Below are 20,232 nucleotides of genomic sequence, written 5' to 3'. Positions count from 1 at the left end.
TGCAGAGGCCGCGGTGCGCAGGTACCCGCGCGTTGCACGCCCACACCCGCGTGGGTGAGCGTATGGCGACGGCGGCAGGTGGGTGTCAGAGTGTGTGTTTGGGGCACGGGTGCCCCTGTGTTCCGTGGGAGACATAAGGCCCTGCTGGTGCGTGGGTGAGTGGATGGGTGTGGGTGTTGGCAGCGTCACTCCGATTGCTCCTTCAACACCTTTTCCATGTTGACACCTTTTCGCCTGTGGGATCTGCCATTCATAACCCTCGTGACGTGTAGATCTCAGCTAGCTGCTGCCTCATTTCCCTGACACTGCCCATACTTCTCCCTCACTTCCTAGCTCTTCTTTTTTTTCATGTTCTTCTCCCAGGTTTTGTACAGCCTCTCCGACTGTCCTTTTGGTGACATTTCTACTTTCTTTTTGCAGCCTGTCACCCCATCCTTATTCCATGCTCCCATCACATCACTTCCCTTGATTGCCTCTGCCTCATGTCCATCCTTCCCTTACAAGAGGGATGCCTGAGCTGAAGCCTCATGCATGAGGCCTTCTCTGTCTTAACACTTTGCTTTGCTTCTCTCTATACCCCAACAGAGTGTTGGATCCCGGTTCTTTTTTGCTTTGAACTCCTCCTGTTCTGCGCTTCTTGCCAGTTCCTTGGTAGTTTTAAAAACAAAAATGAAGGTCTTCAAAGGGCATGGTTTGCTGAACATCACTCTGATAGCAATGCCAATGCTAGCTCCTAAGTCATCTCAGGTGAAGTGTTCACTGGAAAGGCACAGACCTTAGGATATAGTTTAAACTGCTCCAAGTCTCACCTGCTGAAACTCCTCAGGAAACTTGAACTTGGCTTTGGCAGATGTCAGAGCCAAAACAAAAAGAGGCTACAATGCAGTGACATGGACCCTCCCCCAGCTGCAACGCAGCTAAGGCTTAGCTACTCTATGGACTAATAATGAAACAGTGAACTGCTTTGAAATTCAAAGTGCTTTTGGAGCATTCAGAGGTATTTCCACCCACACAGGCATCACTGCTCCCAATTCAATTACTTGCACCATTTTCCAGCTCCTGGATAGAAATAATTATTACAGTTCTCCTCATTGCATCCCACTGTACACATAAGAAACAAAAAGTAATTTATTCTCCCACAGTTTTTAACCTTTCATTCTATGTTATTTTCATTATTTGAAGATTATGTCACTTTATGTCCTTTTGTGTTTTCAGGGTACTTGAAAATTTCTAAGAGGATGCTTATTTGAATTAATTTTGAGAGGAAGAGATGTTAAGTGAAATGTGTTATCAAAATTCAGACACTGACATGCACTTGAGACAGACAATTTATTTTCAATTAAGTTGTTAATTAATTTTTTCTTCCTTGGGTCAATTTTAGAGTTTTACTAAAAAGCCCATTCAACAAAAAAACTACAGTATACAAGCTGTAGAAATGTACTGTGCTTTGTTCAATTCCTTTCTGGAAAGTTAACAATATTTTACTCCACTTTTTCCAATTATTTAAATAATGAGAAAATGTAAGAATTATAGAGTAGTCTCATTTTCTCTTTCCTTGCTGACAACTGGTAACACATTTCCTTTGCTTTAGTATTCAATCTCTTTTCAAAAATTCTCTTGGAAGAAATTAACCCACCAACTTGGATAATAAAAAATTCTAACTGTTGCATGTGGAGACTCATTTCTGCATCTCTACATTTTCTGAATATTTCCTGTCAACTACTTGTAAATAATGATTTGAGAACATTTAGAACAGTAAAGAATCACAGATTGGCTGAGATTGGCAGGGACCTCTGGAGGTGATCTGGTCCACCTCCCTACTCAAGCAGAGCCATCTAGAGCCTGTTGCCCATGAGCATCTCCAGATGACTACTCTAGATCACCTTCTTGTCCTTCACATGCTTGGAAATAATTTCCAGGATTAGTCGCTCCATCATTTTCACACAGATCAAGGTGCCCAGCCTGTAGTTCCCCGATACCTGCATTCAACGCTTATTGAAGGTAGCAGTGATATTTGTTTTTTTCTCCAGTCCTTGGGCACTTCTGCCAGTCACTATGATCAATCAAAGGGTATTGAGAGTAGCCATGCAATTATATCTACAAACTCCTTCAGTACTGGTGGGTGCATCCCATCAGAGCCCATGGTCTTATGCATGTCCAGCTTGCCTAAGTATTCCCTGATAGATCCTCTTCCACCAAGGGTACATCTTCCTTGTTCCAACCTTTCCCTCTGGGACGTGGGATTCCGGAAGGCCATTCTTGCTAGTAAAGAGTGATGCAAAGGTGGCCTTTTCCAGGTCTTGTGTCACCAGGTCCCCTATTTCATTCAGCAGTGAGCCCACATTTTCCATAATCTTCTTTTTGTCACCCATATATTTGCAGAAGACCGTGTTGCCTTTGACAACCCTCACCAGATTCAATTCCAGTTGGGCTTTGGCCTTCCTAACATCATCCGTGCATGGTTAGGCCTGGCGAAAGGTGTTTCATACCCCTCTGTTTCATACTTATCATACAACCGTTCTGATTGGAAAAGACCTTTAAGGTCACCAACTCCAACCACTAACCTAATACTGCCAAGCTCACCACTAAACCATGTCCCTAAGCACTTGAGAGTCAGACCTGCTTCTCTCTCATGTTAGTCACAGTTGCTCTGTGGGACAAAAGCACTATATCCCTATCCTGGACATTTTTACTCTTGGAAGGGACCTGAAACCCATTTGACAAAAGTCAGTAAAGCTGCAAAGTTAAGCAAGGAAAAGTTAAGAAATATTAGGAGCGAAGTTACTTGTAAGCTTGAAGTTCAGCCCCCTTAAGTGTAGGGATAATTATACATTTCTTAATTAGATGATCACATATTTTTCTTCCCACAAGATCCTGATTTTTTTTTTCAGCAAATGAGCTGTTTCTCAATAGTCCCTTTCATCCTCCTCACTCAAGCTATTATTTAATGCATATTATATAACCCTCAGACTAGATGCAGAATTATTCATTCCATTCCTTCTTTGGAATCCTGTGGGGCTTTTGCCATTATATACCCATGGATCACAACCTTTGATGAATGTAATTGATCCAGCATCATGTGCAAACAGGTGGGTTTATCATCTCCATTCTTAGAATGGGGAACAGAGTCAAAAAGAGATGCTGTTTTCAAGTATCTGCTGATTCTGGGTAGCTGCCTTGAATGTACAAATCTTTTCCAGGGAACTTACTGTTTTTACAGGTAGGATGGGACATGTGTGAGACTGGGATGTGTGGCATGGGAGCTATTGTAAGGGACTATTTTATGTCCCTGGCTTCAAGGCAGCTGGCTGCTGCAGATCCCACAAGAGAGTAGATGTCTCACTGTGCACTAGATTGACAGCCTGCATTCTTTGGAGGGATGCAGTTTCAACCCCACCTCTTACCTCACTGTTTTCCACTGGTGAGCCCAGGTTGGCATTCATTGTGTCCTGTGAATTTCTCTCCTTCAATGACTAATCCCTCCTGTGCTCTGTGTGGGCATCCCAGGCACTCAGCTCTGCCTTCTGCATCCCCGAGGTACCTAAGTGAGGTTGTGCAACTTCTAAAAATGAAATACTTTGTGATTTTCATAACAACTATCACATTTATTTTGTGGTTCCCCTTTTTCAATCCTAGCCTCTGGAGGCCTGTGATAAGCGGGAAATCTGTGCTTTCATTTCTTTGTGTAGAACATGCTTACGCCATGTTGGCTCTGAGAAATGTCTTGAAATGTACTATTTAAGGCTTAGATACTGAAAGGCAGATCAGAAGAGCTAAAATCCATCATTGTTCTAAAAATTTCATGATTTTAGATCAAGCCCACTGAATTTAGAGTGCTGGCTACTGGCAAGATTGTGCTGTAAGAATTCTAGATTAGGTAGGTAGAGTGTATTTGATGATTTATGGATATGAAAAATATTTTCTACTTGTAAAGTAGCTCTTTAGGGACCTCAAGCTCTATTGGGAAATCTGAGGGGAAAAGAAGATTTCTGAAGATTTTGCATGGTGGATGATGTGCAAAGTGACTGCATTCACCTGTCTATAACAGGACGTACTGATCCAATAGGGTAGTTCAAAGAGCAGATTGAGCTAACAGGTTTTGTAATTACAAAATGTGTTGTTCACTGAAGCAGAAACATTTTGGAGATACAAATCAATTTCTGTAATTGTATTTCTTGGAAAAAAAATAACACTTTTCAATAAAGTGGAAAGGTTCTGTTTGAACAACTTCAGAAGCTAACATTTCAATGCAGCATTTCCAAATAATTTAATGTACTGAAATTATTTCATGTAATACCAAAACAATGTTGCAATTTTTTCATAGTAAACAGTAGTTTTTTGGGTATGTATTTTATAAAATAACACATCTACAAATACTCTTTCTTCTTCCAATTTTGGAAAGGAGATACATTTAAAGCTGCAGATTTTCCTTTAAAATGGCGAACACTGGTATTCCCAGCTCTCTAGTTAGATAGGTAAAGGCTTTAACCAATGTTGTAGTAGTAGTAGTAATAATAATAAAATATAAATGGCCCTTTAATGTGCCGTTATCCTGGCCTAACTGTGACCTTATCTTCACTGCAGCCCGTGCCTTTGTTGACATTGTCTTATTGTAATAAAATTTATACTACAATGATCTAGCACAGACACATCATTTAAACTCTCCACTTCCCTTACCTATTGAAAAATTAAAGTTACAACATTTATTAACCAAAGAAAGCTTAAAAATTTAAAAAATCATAAACCAAAAGATATAGCACCTGATCCATCAAGTCAGTGAAAAGTGGGCTTGGAATTAAGCCCTAAATGTATGTATGGATCTAAAATGTAGAGCATTGATTGATCTTAATTACTTTTACATTGCATTTTGTATTGTCAACAACTACTTCTCAAGTAACATTTTTAATGCTGGACTGAAGACAGTTTTACGAAACCCAGAAATTTGTGGTTTCTTTTTTGTTGTTGGAGTGGTTTTCTGGTTTTGTCTTGATTTGTAGGCTTTTATTAAGAAAAAAACAACTTACACTGACTTTAACGGAAAGTATTGATAGTCTTGTAAATCCTTTAATCTAGAAGGAATCAAAACAATTTCTAGATTAAATATCTGCAGAGTACAGCAGTCATATGTAAAATGCTCTACCAACCTATGTCCATATGAATACTTTAAAGAATTTCTTTCCCATTAAAGCTGTGGAAGGTGATCTTGGAGAATATAACAAAGTTGCTGTGGTAGGAAAGTAACAGAGACTCCATTGTCTCATGTAAGCATCTTTCAGCCTAGTCTGCGAAACACAATGTTGAACCCGGGAAAAAAAAAATTCCAGCGAACAGTTTATAAGAGAATGCAGTGAAATGAGAACACTCATAAATCATTTTAGGAAAAATAATATTAACAAGATACTTCAAAATTGCCAAATAATCATTTGAATGTTTTAAATGAGTATGTACCTAGCCTACATACAGTACACTTGCTTCAGCATGGCAGATGAAGAACACTACATCCCAAAATAATTTGAACCTTGGCATTAATCTGGAAAGTGTTAGATCGAATTCAGTCTTAGGACTGCTGTATTCTACCACACAGAGGATGTGTTTCAAATTTAGTTCAAGCATCCAAGAATTATTGTTTATAAGGAATTTTGGATCATTCCAGATGATCCAAAGGACTTAAAGGGATTGTTCATGGTTTCCATCAGAATTTGTTTGTTTTAAAATATAGGAAAACTTATGAGCAAAAATATTTTTATTATTTGGCTATCTGTAAGATATGAAGAACCTGTTTCCAGGACAGAGTTGAAAGATGTGGACTTGAGAAAAAGCTGCTGCTGCTTCTCTGAAGAATGAGAATTTCTTTCCTAAGAGATGAAGGACCTGACCAGCATCAGTCTATGAAGGAAAACTTTCTGTTGATGGACTGACATCTACAAGCTTTTGCTCAGATTCCGAGTGTGCTAAAAACTGAGTAGCTGGCTGGGTTTAAATATATTGCTGTACTTCCATACAAATACAACTTTTTTGAGGAAAAGGTGTAGTATGTGCCTGCTAGAGCAGTTCTTGGGCTTGCTCAGAGGCTAAGGACCCCACACCAGCCCACTGGCTCAGCATCCTGCTGCATGTTATCCTGTAGAAGTGGATCAGCCCTCTCAATTCCTGTTTCCTGGATACTCCTTTGTATTGTTGCTCCAGCCATGACTTCTTGTGGTGTCTTGGGGGTTAACGTGGCATAAGACAAATGCACAATAGGCAGTGTTATTCTAAGGCAGTATAAAGTATAGCTGGAAGGACCTTATCAAGATAAGGAATTAACTCACTAGAGCATTGAATTGTGTAGTGACAGTCACAACAGCTTGCTTCTGGATCTTTTGTTTATTTACCATTTTAAAAAGACTGGATGACAGCCAGCTATTGGCTCTGTGAGAAGGTGAAGGAAAAAGATGTCAACATTCGCAAAGGACATTGCAAGTTGTAATTTGTGTTATGGTCCCAGAAAAAGTGTAAAACACGGTACTTAAATTTCAACTCAAAAAACCATTCCTCAGCCACATAAACACACTACAAACCACACGTTCACAAATTTAAGTGCACAGATAACATGGAGGGAACTATACCCTGCATGTCCTTTCTTGACTTAGGTCACAGGCAAACGTGTATTTGCAGGCACTACAAAACAAAAACTCAGATCAAAAAATCTCTTTTATCATCCCCCCAACTTGGTCTAGGAAGACAAGTGAACTGAGAGGAGTCACCAGAGATCTATGGGGAGCCTTTTTCATGCTAAGGTGAAAAGCTGCAGAACAAAGCCCAGGCAGAGGCTCAGTATAAGCAGCACAACTCAGTACAGCAGCAAGAAGAGTTGAGGTGAGAAAGTAATGGGGAGGTGCAGAACTGGACCCATGCACTTTGTAGAAAGTGCATTATATGTAAATCCTATACCAAGAGGAAGAATGCTGTGACATCTGCCTATGGCACTGGATTCTCCTTTTGCCTCTTGTGGCGAATGAAGACTGCACAGTTAATAAATTCCTTCTCTTCTGCCAAGTATGCCATCAGCTTTTTTGTTCTTTCTTGTCCTCAGGAGTTTCACGGATCAAGTATGTGTCAAAGCAGAGTTGGACAAAGTGATCCAGTTCTTAAGTCTGGGGCCTGCTATTGTTAAACAAGCTTTCTCATTTTCTCTGAGCCTACCCTCACTGCTGTAATGTACCCTATGACTACGTATGCCAACAGGGAAAACAGGTTGGGAGAGGCATTGAAAATAGTTTTCAAGGTTTTACAGTGAGCCATTAAGGATTTTTTAAGAGTTAAAAGTGGCAAGTGAAGAAGGGAATTGTCTAAGCCAGCACAAAAAGTTTACAGTTCTGAAAGAAAGCACTGGAATAAAGAAAAAATATCTTGGCCTGCAAGGTAGCTATCTGCAGGCAAGTGGCAACGCTGTGCCTTGCAGGAAACATGCTGATAGCTAAGTGGTTCGATACTTTGTTCATAAAAGCAAGTGTCAGACTCTGTGGGGGTGTCAAAATTCCCATTTCACTTGAAGGTAAGTTCCATTAAAGCAAACCAGAGTCCCAAATACTAGATTGTAGAAGGGAATCCTGCTATGCCAAGTAAGAAGTGTCTAATATGTGATCTAATACAGTGCCTTTTCACTAGGCATTTATAGGACCCTGTGAAATGCTTATGCTGCAGGAATGCCTTCTGTATATGCTGTGACGTGAGCTAAATGTTAAACTCACAACAGCGCTCAGCCTCTCAAAATCCTCACAGCCCAGGAGAGCAAGGCTGCTTTTCTAGGAGGCTGTGTTGCACCAATGTGGAAGAGGCTGGAATGGGAGCCTGCTTTCCTGTTCTGTTCTGACATTAGAAGCACCAGTGCTTTCAAGTGGGCTTGCCTAATGGTTGCATGTAAGAGGGGAGAAGAGAAAATCCATCAAGGGCCAACCATCCTAAAAATCCCTCCAATCTTACCTCCCTTTAATCAACAGCAAAAATCAAAGCATTGACCTTTTCCAAATGATTTCTGCCTGACAGTGTCTATCTGATCATTTACAAGACGCTAACTAAAGGGTTAGAACATTTCCTACAGCCAGCTTCCTGAAGCAATGAAACCAGCCTATACTTGAGTGATGTTATTTTCTGACAGCACGTGTTAAGGAGGCACACTGCAGAGTGCTGTTGTCTAAGGAGACAGTTGTTTTCCTTCACCTGAGAGTCTTGGGGTGCTTCTTGGAGCCATTTTGCTAGTCCTGGCAGCAGGTTAGGCCAAGACTGTAATGCTCTGAGATAGACTCTCAAGATGCATTTTGCCCCCTTTTGTAAAGCCCCGTTTTAAATTAAACTTTTGGAAGGTTATGGAGTTGTTTTTAAAATAAGAGTCTTGCTTTAAAACGAAAGAAAACAAATCTATGTTTTCAAAATGCTGAAATGCAATACTCATCTTTTCTAGATTGTCTTCTTTCTTTAACCATAACTTCTCCCAAATATGACCCCAGCTTTCAATTACACAGGTGCTGCTTTTCTCATTTGATCCATCCCAAAAGGCCTGTTTGCGAGTAGGGACTCACTGCCCTGCTGTTCCACACCATGTGAAGTGCTATGTGTCTCATGAGGGACCCTGCTGACAGAAGCAACTCATATCTCCTGCCCTAACCTCTAATGGCTTGTGATTATAAAATTTTGGAGGTGAATGCCAGTCACTGTTGTGAACATGAGGGGCATTCCCCTTCACTCTACTGCTGCAAGAAGATGTGAGATGGTGATAGAATTCACCTTCCTCTAAAAACATTACGTATTCAACATTGTCTGAGGTAATAAAAAGCAAATCCATTCCTACAAAAGCAAATCCTATTCCCCTATTGTACACAGCAAGCCCTTTTCCTTACTTCTTCCCAGGACTTTCTGAACTCGTGCAGGAATCCTGTGAGGAGTGTCATCACATGCAGAAAGGCTGCTACACTGCCTGCACCACCTCTTCCTTTTTCAGGCAAAAGGACTGAAAGGACCCTTGCCAGGGTTAACCCAGTATGATGTATCTCTGCTGAAAAGCTAACAAGGAATCATGATTTAAAGTGGAAAGGAAGACAAACCTTCCAAGGCTAGCAGAAGGAATGGTTTTATCAAAACTTATAGCTCTTAAATAGGGTAAGGCAGAGATATTTGTTTATGTGTGTGTGTGTGTTTGTTTGTTTATTCGGGGTGCACGGGTGAGTCCATCCAGTCAGAGCCAGCAGATGGCAGTCGAAGATGGGGAATAACAAAGATTAAACCCGTAATTGGGAAGCAGCAGATGGAGATTCTGGTGTCAGTGCCAGCCCTTGCTAACTGGGCACCATACGTGGAAAGCCATGATTTCATGTTTTTTTTTTCATATGCCTCGTGCCTTTCTCCTTAGGTTCTTTGGACACACAGGAAATCGTGCCAATGTGCCTGATTCATAGGTAGGATCACACACAAGCTGCTGAAAGTCATCTCTCCCTTACTGAAAGCCCAGTAACTGCTCCAGCATCTGTACAACAGCTCATGGGAAAAGGGAAGATTACAGCCAGCTGATATGCAGACAGCTAGCTGGTGTAACCAAGAACCCATTTGTCAACAGTAATGTCTGGTCAGCATTTGGATTAGCAAATTGAATATGGCAAAGAAAAAATCATCCTGGCACCTTGAGTGAGTGTAGTGATCAAAGCCCAGACTTTACACTTTAATACAAAGCAAAACCTCGTATAGCAGAATACTGTGTAGTTTGCATTGTATGAGCTGAATGAAATGCTCAGCATTGTGGTCTGCATTAGTTGTGATGCTACCCTGCAACAACAGAGAGCTTCCCACCTGGGAATGCGCGGACATGGCGCTTGCCTGTCATGCTGAGAGGGATGAAACTTGGGACCACAAGTCTGCGGAGAGTCCTAGGACCCTGGCTTTTCATGCATTGTCATCACATAATATCCTTAGGAAATGTATTAAGCTCCATCCCAAAACTAGGTTTTTCTCCTCATCTCCTCCCCATAAACACCCTCTGATTATCACCTGTGGTATCCCATAGGCTGCACTCTCCTCCAGATATGTCATACACCAAGTAGCTTCTGACAAATGAAAAATTAATTCACGGTTCTTTGAGACTTTTTCAGCAGGTAAACTTTTCAAAGAAACTTTTTCAATGAAAATAGAAGCATTAATTCCACTGAATGGTTTTCTCAGGGGAAAGATGCTTAATCGCAAGCTGTATGTAACACTTAGAGGAAATAGCATTCTTAGCTGAGTCATCAGCAACCACAAAGACTCATGGATTTTATATTCTGAGCCTCTCCCTGCTGAGAGTGAAAGATCCCTCACATCACAGCCCTTGGAGAGTTTAAATTAAACCAATCTCACATGCATTGTGCAAGGCTGAACTTCTGCCTGATGCCCTAGAGGGATATGTGTCCTCTGAAGACACTTCAACAAAACCCTTTGATAAGTCCCCATTTGTTTGAATTTACCCTTGAAATGTACTATTTTTCCTTTTCCTCTCCTTGTCACTACTGTCACCATTCTAGATTCACAGAAAAAATTCTGTGGAAAGGTGATGTAGTCCTGGTCTCTGCTTAGAGCAGAGCTAGCTTCAAAGTTTGATAGAGTCACTCAGATTTTCTTGTATTAATAAAATCTTGTAACTAGGACAACCAAAAAGCTCACTGAATGGCAAGGAAACCATTTGTCATACCATCTCTTTAAGCCAAAGCCAAAGGCATTCACTGACACACCGTTATTAACACAGAGTTATGTGGCCCCTGTACAGAACTTGTATCAGCTGTACATGTGATGCAGCTGAGATATTCAGACAGATATTTAATGCCAGCAGTGGCTTGCTGGCTTTTTAAGGGCCCAACGGATGTTACCAAGTTCTGTTGGCTGTCTGGTGAGGAGGCAGCTTTACCTTGCCAGGTGCTTTCTGAAGTTAACTCTGGGGATCAGCAGTTTTCTGGTGGAGTGTTAAAAGTGAATACTGGATTAAGATACAAATCATAGAAAACCTTTCTGGCGTTGGGCTACAAGGTTTGCATTTGAATTGGATCTGCCAGGGAATAACTTGACAATGCTAGGACAAGGATTTGGATTGAATGATAAATCCTAGCCTTAAGATTAAGTGGCTAGACAGCTGCAGGAAATGGATATGGAAACCTCCTGGTTTTGAATTACATTAATATGTAAGCTGAGTAAACATACTTTAATTTCTATACCCACACAGGTCTTCTAAGGTCTGCAAGCAAAGTTGGTGTTGTGGTCCCAAATTAAAGTGCAAGAGCCAGATTGTTCCTGACTTGGGAAGTAGAATGTGAAGGGCAAGGGGCAGAACTGGAGTGGAAAGATTGAGCAGAGAACCTGGCAGGGCTGCACTTCTTCATCCTGCTGTTCCCTGAGAAGGAGGGCATCAACTTTGCACTGGCACAATCCTCTGGGAAGCAGCTCCCAAACCCTTCCTCAAATAGAGCAGGAGCAAGCCTGGACATCTTGTGCTGCAGCAGTGGCAAGGGCCTTGGCTATTGCTGCTCCTGTGCACATAGTAAATGTGTTGTTAGCATCTGAATATACTAAACACTTCATTTCCTTATTTTAACTTCAGTGTTTGGCTGCTGTAAAGGATGACTTCAGAGCAACTGGTGAGCAGCAAGGCATTGCATTAATATGAATGGGGGAAATCTCTACACAAGGATACAGGACCATGTCCACAGGACTATCTCCACAGCATCCAGACTTTCCAGTACAAGACTCATGGGTAGCAAGGCTGTTCCGCCAGTGAGCTCCAGCAGGTAGGGTGAGAGCTAGTGAAACAGGATTCAGGGAGTCTTTGGTGACCAGCTTTAGCAAGATGCTCCTTGGCTATCCTTCAGAGAGCACAAATCCCAAGGATCGGGATGTCTTTCTGGCAATCTATAAAGGTTGTTGCTTCCCTAAGGGTGTGACTCTTCATATGACTTTATTATGACATGACATTTCCAATAGGATTTAGGCTTTCACTTAGAAAAAATGTTATCAAGAAAAAGTGGTTTCTAAATTTTTGAAAAGAAAACCATGACATGCCACAAAGAACCATATTACCAATCTCTGAAAAAAAGCAGCATGGATAGGTTCAGTCGCTTGAACATTCATCTGGTATGAGCTGCTGTTTCTGACACAACCCCAAGAGATTGGCAAACATTAAAATGGATCTATAGGAGAGCTTGTCCCTTCTAGGGTGCATCTATTGGTTAGACGGCAGACCTAGATGATATAAAATGGCTCTAGAAGTTCATGTTTTGGCATCCCATCAGTAAACTCTGTACCACATGAATTCTCCATTCCATCAGGAGGTTTTCAGGAATCAATTAACTTATTTTAGAAATCATAGAATCATAGAATGGTAGGGGTTTGAAGGGACCTTTAGAAATCATCTAGTCCAACTCCCCTGCAGAATAAGTTTCACCTAGATCAGGTCGCATAGGAACATGTCCAGGTGGGCCTTGAAGACCTCCAAGGAAGGAGACTCCACACTCCCTCTGGGCAGCCTGTTCCACTGCTCCATCACCCTCACAGTGAAATAGATTTTTCTTATGTTTAAGTGGAGCTTTTTGTGTTCTAGTTTCATCCCATTACCCCTTGTCCTGTTACTAGCTACTATAGAAAAAAGGGATGTCCCAACCTCCTGACACCCATCCTTTAGATATTTATACACGTTAATAAGATCTCCCCTCATTCTCCTCTTCTCTAAACAGCCCCAGTTCCCGCAGCCTTTCTTCATATGAAAGATGTTCCAGTCAAGATGTTCATTCAAGAAATTAACCACTTGTCAGTAATTCAGTCACCAGAAGGCTTTGTGCAAGGTGCTGTTGCAGGTTCTAGCCTCTACCTGGCTTCAACAAGGCAGTACGTTGCAGGCAGCCACTTCACTGTTGCGCTGTCTCTCTGACCACCATGGGGCAGTTGAGTTCAGATAGCCACTTCACTTCAGATAGCCACTTCTTCACTTCAGAAGACCAAGAGCTGGACTGCACATCTGGACATTGATTGTTGCATACTTAAGGTATCATTAGCCACTCTGGACTGTCTGCCCATGACCCAGCAATGTGACCTCATGGCCAAGAAGGCCAATGGCATCCTGGGGTGTATTAGGAGTGTGGTTAGTAGGTTGAGAGAGGTTCTCCTCCTGCTCTACTCTGCCCTCGTGAGACCACATCTGGAATAATGTGTCCAGTTCTGGGCCCCTCAGTTCAAGAAGGACAGAGAGCTGCTGGAGAGAGTTCAGCACAGGGCCACAAAGATGGTTAAAAGGCCAATGGCATCCTGGGATGCATCAAGAAGAGTGTCGCCAGCAGGTCAAGGGAGGTTCTTCTCCTCCTCTACTGTGTCCTGGTGAGGCCTCATCTGGAGTACTGTGTCCAGTTCTGGGCTCCTTAGCTCAAGAGGGACAGAGAAGTGCTGGAGAGAGTCCAGTGCAGGGCCACTAAGATGGTCAGGGCACTGGAACATCTTTCATACGAGGAAAGGCTGCAGGAACTGAGGCTGTTTAGAAAAGTCTAGAAAAGTGGAGACTAAGGGGGGATCTTATTAATATTTACAAATATCTAAATGTTGGGTGTCAGGAGGTTGAGGAATCCCTTTTTTCTATAGTATCTAGCAACAGGACAAGGGGTAATGAGATGAAGCTGGAACACAAAAAGTTCCATTTAAATATAAGAAAAAACTATTTCACTGTGAGGGTGATGGAGCAGTGTAACAAACTGCCCGGAGGGGTTGTGGAGTCACCTTCCTTGGAGGTCTTCAAGACCCGCCTGGACAAGTTCCTATGTGACCTGATCTAGGTGAACCTTCTTCTGCAGGAGGACTAGGTGATCTCTAACAGTCCCTTCCAACCCCTACCATTCTATGATTCTATGATCTCTCTTATGATGAAAGGCTGGGGCTCTTTAGCTTGGAGGACACTGAGGGGTAATCTCTTTAATGTTTACAAATATGTAAAGGTCGGGTGTCAGGAGGATGGAGCCAGGCTGTTCTCAGTGATGTCTAATAATAGGACAGGGGGCAATGGGTACAAGCTGGAACATAGGAAGTTCCAAAGAAACATTAAGAATTTCTTCACTATGAGGATGAGGGAGCACTGGAACAGACTACCCAGATGGCTTTTGGAATCTCCTTCTCCAGAGACATTCAAAACCCACCTGGACAAGTTCCTCTGTGACCTATTGTAGGTGGTTGGACTGGATGATATTTTGAGGTCCCTTCCAACCCTTAAGATTCTGTGATTCTGTGACCCTTTGCTGCAAGCTATGACTCAGACCCTTGCACCCCAGCTGAAACACATAAGCTCTCAGTGACCCAGGCAGGTAGGAGGTAGAGGCAAAATGAACTGGACAGAGAGGAGAAGAAAGGGAGAGCAGGAATGGCAGAAGAACTTTCCTCCACGGGAATGCGATGTATTGATTTGTTTGGTAACTTCCACACCCTGCTATGTCCTAAAGCTATTTTTATCTGATGACACCCATTCTGACTCATCCCAGTACTCAGCTTCTGACACACGCCTATGAACCACCAGGCAAAATATCCACTCAAGACTCATGCTTTATCCTCATATCCATAGTTCTCTGGCCTATAATGCAACAATGCTTTAAAACATGAAAGGAGCATAACAAACTTTCTTTTTAACAAGACCCAGTGTCATGAATGTACTCTGTTATCATCTGCTGGCTCATTGCTTATTAGAACATGCTCAAAAGTTCTTAAAATTACAGTCAATGTGAATGATATGGTTGTTATCTGGAAGAGCTGGACTTCTATAGCACAACAAATACAACTTCAAACCAGAGCTAAGCAACAACAGGTCACAGCAATAAATTTAGGTTTGGGACTGAAAGTCAGCCCTGACTGCATCTTAGTGTTAGGAACAGCAACTGGTCTGAGAAGAAATAGAAAATACCTCACAGAGCCTGAAAGTGATTTGGCAAAATTATCTCATTTAGTAAAATCAGTCTTCCCTCAAATCTGACAGAGCAGAGTTGCTCCCTTCAGGGCCTGATTCACTTACATTTAAAAAGGCCGCCAATGGTGGTGGGTTTCCTACCACAATTTATACTACTTATATACACATTTTATACTGCCCAGACTGATGTTCCTGAGTGTCAGAACTGATCCAGTAGAACAGAGTTGGTTCAATGGAGTCATAGTCCCTGAGGTATCATTTTGCTTGCTGGTTATGTTTGATTTCTTTGGATGACAGCATCCTTTCTATCACCAAAGAGATTGCTAGAGAATCACTCCTAGTGATAAATGCTTTTGACTCTGACTTCTTCCTATCACTGTTACCTGCTAGTACCTGCTCTTACTGTTATATAGCTTGTTTTATGTGGTCACCAGAAATATTCTCTTCCTGCAACTACAGGAAGTAGTTGACTAGCTCACTTCCTGGACATCTTCTGTGTGATAGACTGTCTTCTTCAGTGGTCACTGAACATCCCAGCCAAGAGAGATCCTCTACACTCCTCCCTTCCTATCTTTGCTTTTCACTGAATCCTTTTTCATACACTCTAGCAGTTACTATTTCTTTGTGCTGAGACATTCTTCTACTGACTTTCTGGTTTGGTGGTGCTTATATGCTAGAAGCAAAAGCAGTTAGACCCTTCTTCAACAGGGAGAAGACAGTAAGAGGTGAAATTAAGAAGTTAGGAGTTTGGGATGTGTTAAGTGATGCACCCAGAAGAAAAGAAATGTCTCATATCACTTGTCATCCTGCCGATCTACTTTCCTAGCTACCAAACCTTTCACATCCTAGATTATTAAACTGCTCAAGCCCTACAATCTAGTCCATCTGGACTTGGAAGAGTCCTATAAGTCTTGGAAAAAAAAAATATCTTCAGTCTCAGCTCATAAATTCTTTGCCTGGGAAGACCTGAGACACAATACAATGAGATTAGTACTTGATTCCTGTAGGGCTTGAGAGCAACCTAAATACATTTAATTACGGGCTTAGTAAAACCCTACTCCCAGGTGTATCATCAATCTTTCTCATGACTCATTTGTTAGAAGTTATCACCGATCTCTGTGCCAGTTGAAGAATCAAGTAAGGGTTTTTTGTTTCCATTTTTCCCACCTAATCTGTTATTACTCAGCTTCTTTATTTTGTCTTTACTGACTCGTGCTTCTTAGAACCCACAAGAAACATAGAAATTAAAGTCAGGATTGGTCAAATGTACTGCTTACTCTCTTTTTCACTTCATAGGCTGTGGTCCTGATATATACAAAATTGCCACTGGCTTAAGCAGGATCAGACCTACCTTGTAAAACGATGCTTCTTGGACAGGAAAATGTGAAGTATCAATTGCACCTCATGGGCCAAATGGGAGTCATAACTGAAATGAGAAGAGTTGACCTTATGAGAAGGTCACATGAGAAGTCATCTCTTTGTAAATGATTCCCCATATTATTTACAGTTTTAATTTTTTTTTTCTCCCCAGGAATGGAGAGACTCAGTAGATGTAGCCATATATCTTATTACTGAGAAGCCATCCAGACTTTCTACTGTTCAGGAGAATAGTCTACTTAAAACTCCAAATAATCAGAATTGTTTTCCACATCACATGCTTTCTTGTTAGTACATGTTTTGTACTAACAACAGTACAAAAGAATGATTCCAAAACCAAACAGCAAGCATCTGTTTACTTTTCATCTGATGCTGAAAGCTCTGAAATGACTATCTTTTGGGAAGCAGAAACCTAAAGTACTTGTTAAATAGGTTCAGTTCTGGTCACTAGCATTTTGTGATGTTCTTCACCATAAGATCCCTTTAACAACAGGTCTCCTGCCTGCAGCAGCAAAACCTGTGTTTTGCCCTTCTTTGTGACTCCACAGAGGTCACCCATGTGGACTTTCTCACAAATCACCCAAATGAATCCTTCCAGGCAACAAAACCACCCACAGCATCTGAAAGGTTTCTCACTTCAAGAGCCTGTCTTCAACACTGAGGAGCTTTTCATCCCTACTGGTTCCACAGTCCTCCTCCTATCACTCTCAAATGTTGAACCATATCCTGTGGAGATGATGGAGACTGAGAGACCACAAGTGCTGTGCAAATGCTCACTGCACAGTGTATGAAACCTTACTTTCAGTGCATAGCTGCACAGTGCAGAAGAAACTATATGACAAAACTCTGGAGATCAGTTTGTCCTCTTGAGCTTCACGGTGTATTAATAAGATATTCATTTAAAATAAAATTGTAGATAGAACAGCAACAACAAAAAAAACAGCCAAACAAACCAACACAAAAAAAACCCCCAACAAACAAAAAAACAACCAAAACCCCAAACTACTAAAAGCTCTGAATTTAAAGAAGGCTTTCCAAGTAGTGTGTTTACAAGGTGTCAGCTTTATAGTTCCTGGAAACATTTTTGCCCTATATGATTACAGGATCATTTTCTACTCAACCACTTCTCCCAGGGGCTGAGGAGAATGTAACTTATTTTTTCACCACCTTTTTTTAAAACAGGCAAAGATATAGCATACAGCATTTTTCTTCTGTAATTTATACGCCTATTTAATCAAGAGTAAAGTGAGACTTACTGCTTCACAGCAAAGGTACACCAGGCAGGAACTGAAAAACAAGTGCTGAAAACTTTCTTTTTTTCTAAAACAACAAAAAAATTACTGCCTTCTACTAACAAGCCTTTAATGGTCTTACAGCTCAAAAGCATCTTTATTTACACTAACTATACTTCTCAGCTCACATTAGCAATGAGGAAATGGGTTTGCTGTACCTAAATGCCCTCTTTTTCAGGTTTCAAGCATTCATGTGGACAAGAGACAAGGAGAATCGCTAAGTGCAGTTTCTGGAAAACCCTTTCACTTCTGTTCTTGCACTAAAACCAATGCCTTCACTTTCTTTGAACAACAGTAGGGATCCCAAGTATACGGAGGTTTCAGACAGTTCAGGGCAGCAGTAGCTGTGCCTTAACACAGCAGTAGTTATTGTCTCAAAAATCTTTAGAATTTTCAGTTCAACCTCAGGACACCAATAGATTAATACAGCAAATGAGTATTTTAAAATATGTTTATGTTTCTAAGTCATCTTAAATAAGATTGTAACAGATTTTAAGCAAAGAGAAAGATCAACAAAAATACTAATAATAAAGGCAGGATCCCGAGTTCCAAATAATTTGTGTAATTCTAGAGAAAGTGAAATTTACAATCGCAATAACAAATGTCAATGCCATTAGCCTTGGGAGAAGGTTACCAGATTACATTGGTGAAAAAAACCCTACACATTCTGAGTAGTATTTGCTGTAGCTGCAGTAGAATGATTCAAAACCTCTCATGTCAAGTGGGTAAAATCCCCATGTCTCGTGTGGTGCACAGAGTTGAGACTGATGTTTCCGACACTCTAATGACTGCTTCTTGCAATGCATCATGGAAACCACAAGATCGAAAAAACCCTGCAATTTTAAGAAGTACTCAGGACATGATTCAAACAAACTATCACCAATGAAGAGCTGCTCTGGAATAATGACTATAGTGTACTCAAACTCACTGTCCCTCCAAAATTCACTACCTCAGTGTTAACTTTCAGGAAGAACTGCATAGAGAAGGTACATTAAAATTAGTACCATTGACTAAAGTGATTTAATACTTCAAAAGCAGCATGGACATTATTAACAAACAATCAGGCTCAAGGAAAATATTTCAGAAAGACTCTCCTAATTTTTTCCCTCCTAAACTATGGAAGACCAAGCAACCAAGTAAAATAAGCAAAAAGCAATAATAATATTTCTAGTAATAAACAATCCTGAAAAAAGGTTTAAAGCCTGTCCAAGCAAGCAAAGCAAAAAAAGTGTATAATTTGCCAAATAGGTTACAAAAACACAATTAAAATCTGGAGGGAGAAAAATGCAGGAAAACCTTCTTCACGGCATAGAAATTATCTGATTTTTTTTTTCAAGCTTAAGAGTCAAGAATCCTATCTGAGAGTCTGTAGAGTCAATTGATTATGCTTTTTTTAAAGCAAATATTAAAAAAAAGGTGTTGAAAAAAACCCCCAAGGAAACTCTTGGCCTGTATTGTGGAGAAGATTAAGGAGATTCCTCCATCAGAACTTTTCTAGATGAGGGTTGCAACAGAAGATGTATCTCAAACTGAAGTATTAGTTGATGGATTTAGTACAACATAAGAAGATCAAACATGTATTTTAAGAAGGGCAATCATCTCTCATAAATGTGCTGGAGCTTTGTATATAGGTGGTGATAAATGATCTGATCTACGAAGTATTTCTGGATGTTTTAAAATGATTACAAGGAAAACTCTTGTAGCACCCTAAAGAAAAGAAAAATTAACAAAGACAATTTTCTATTGTTATTATCTAGTTATGAATAACAAATAACAAGAAGAAATAAATTTTTTACTTTCCCAAAGGACAAAAGTGATTATTTATGTCCTAGAAGGAGCTTTGCTATAACCTATTGTGTTTTACATACTTGTGATTAATCTTGAAAAATGGTTACAGTGGAGAGTGCAACATTTACTGATACTCAATTGCTTAGGACTGTAAAAATGAAAGTAGACTGTGATGGTTTGAGAAATACTAAGTAATGAGAAAATAAACCAGTGGATATTAATTAATTCTTTATTGAAAAATACATAAATGGACACTGAGAAAAACAGCCATGGACATACAGACTGATCATCTCTGAACTAGCAGGGGCCGGGTAGTAACACACTTGTCTTATAGGGATAGTATAAGACATTTCTGGTTAGCAGTTCTAGCATATATGAATTCTTCAGGTGTCAAGGCCAAAACAAGTGCAGGAACTTTTTCAGTTTTGTTAACTTTTCAAATATGGTTCCAAGATATTTCACAACTCCAAAACTTTTACACAAGAGAACTACATACACTCCTGAAATTCCTTGGATGATTAGTAGACACTAATATGCAAATATTTATATGAAAAGTCATTAATTAATAGATGGCTGAGAGCTGGGATGTAAGACCAGAGGTAATGTCAGTGCCTAATTGCCCTGTCCTTATTTTCTGATTTTCATATCTGCTTTTGGCCACTAAAGGAGAAAGCATACCAACAGAGTAGGTAGACCTACTATCTGCCCTTGTAGACAGCCTGCTGTGTAGAAAAAGTACATTACCCCAGTAGACATGGACCAATTGAGCGACAATTCATCCCTTAAGAAGGAAAGTCATCACCAATTCAGACCAGAAAAGCGCCTTGTGCAAAAGAGACTTTTCTTAAT

The sequence above is a fragment of the Colius striatus genome, chromosome 1, assembly GCF_028858725.1.
Source record: "Colius striatus isolate bColStr4 chromosome 1, bColStr4.1.hap1, whole genome shotgun sequence".
NCBI classification, from domain to species: Eukaryota; Metazoa; Chordata; class Aves; order Coliiformes; family Coliidae; genus Colius; species Colius striatus.
This window is presented reverse-complemented; position numbering follows the sequence as displayed.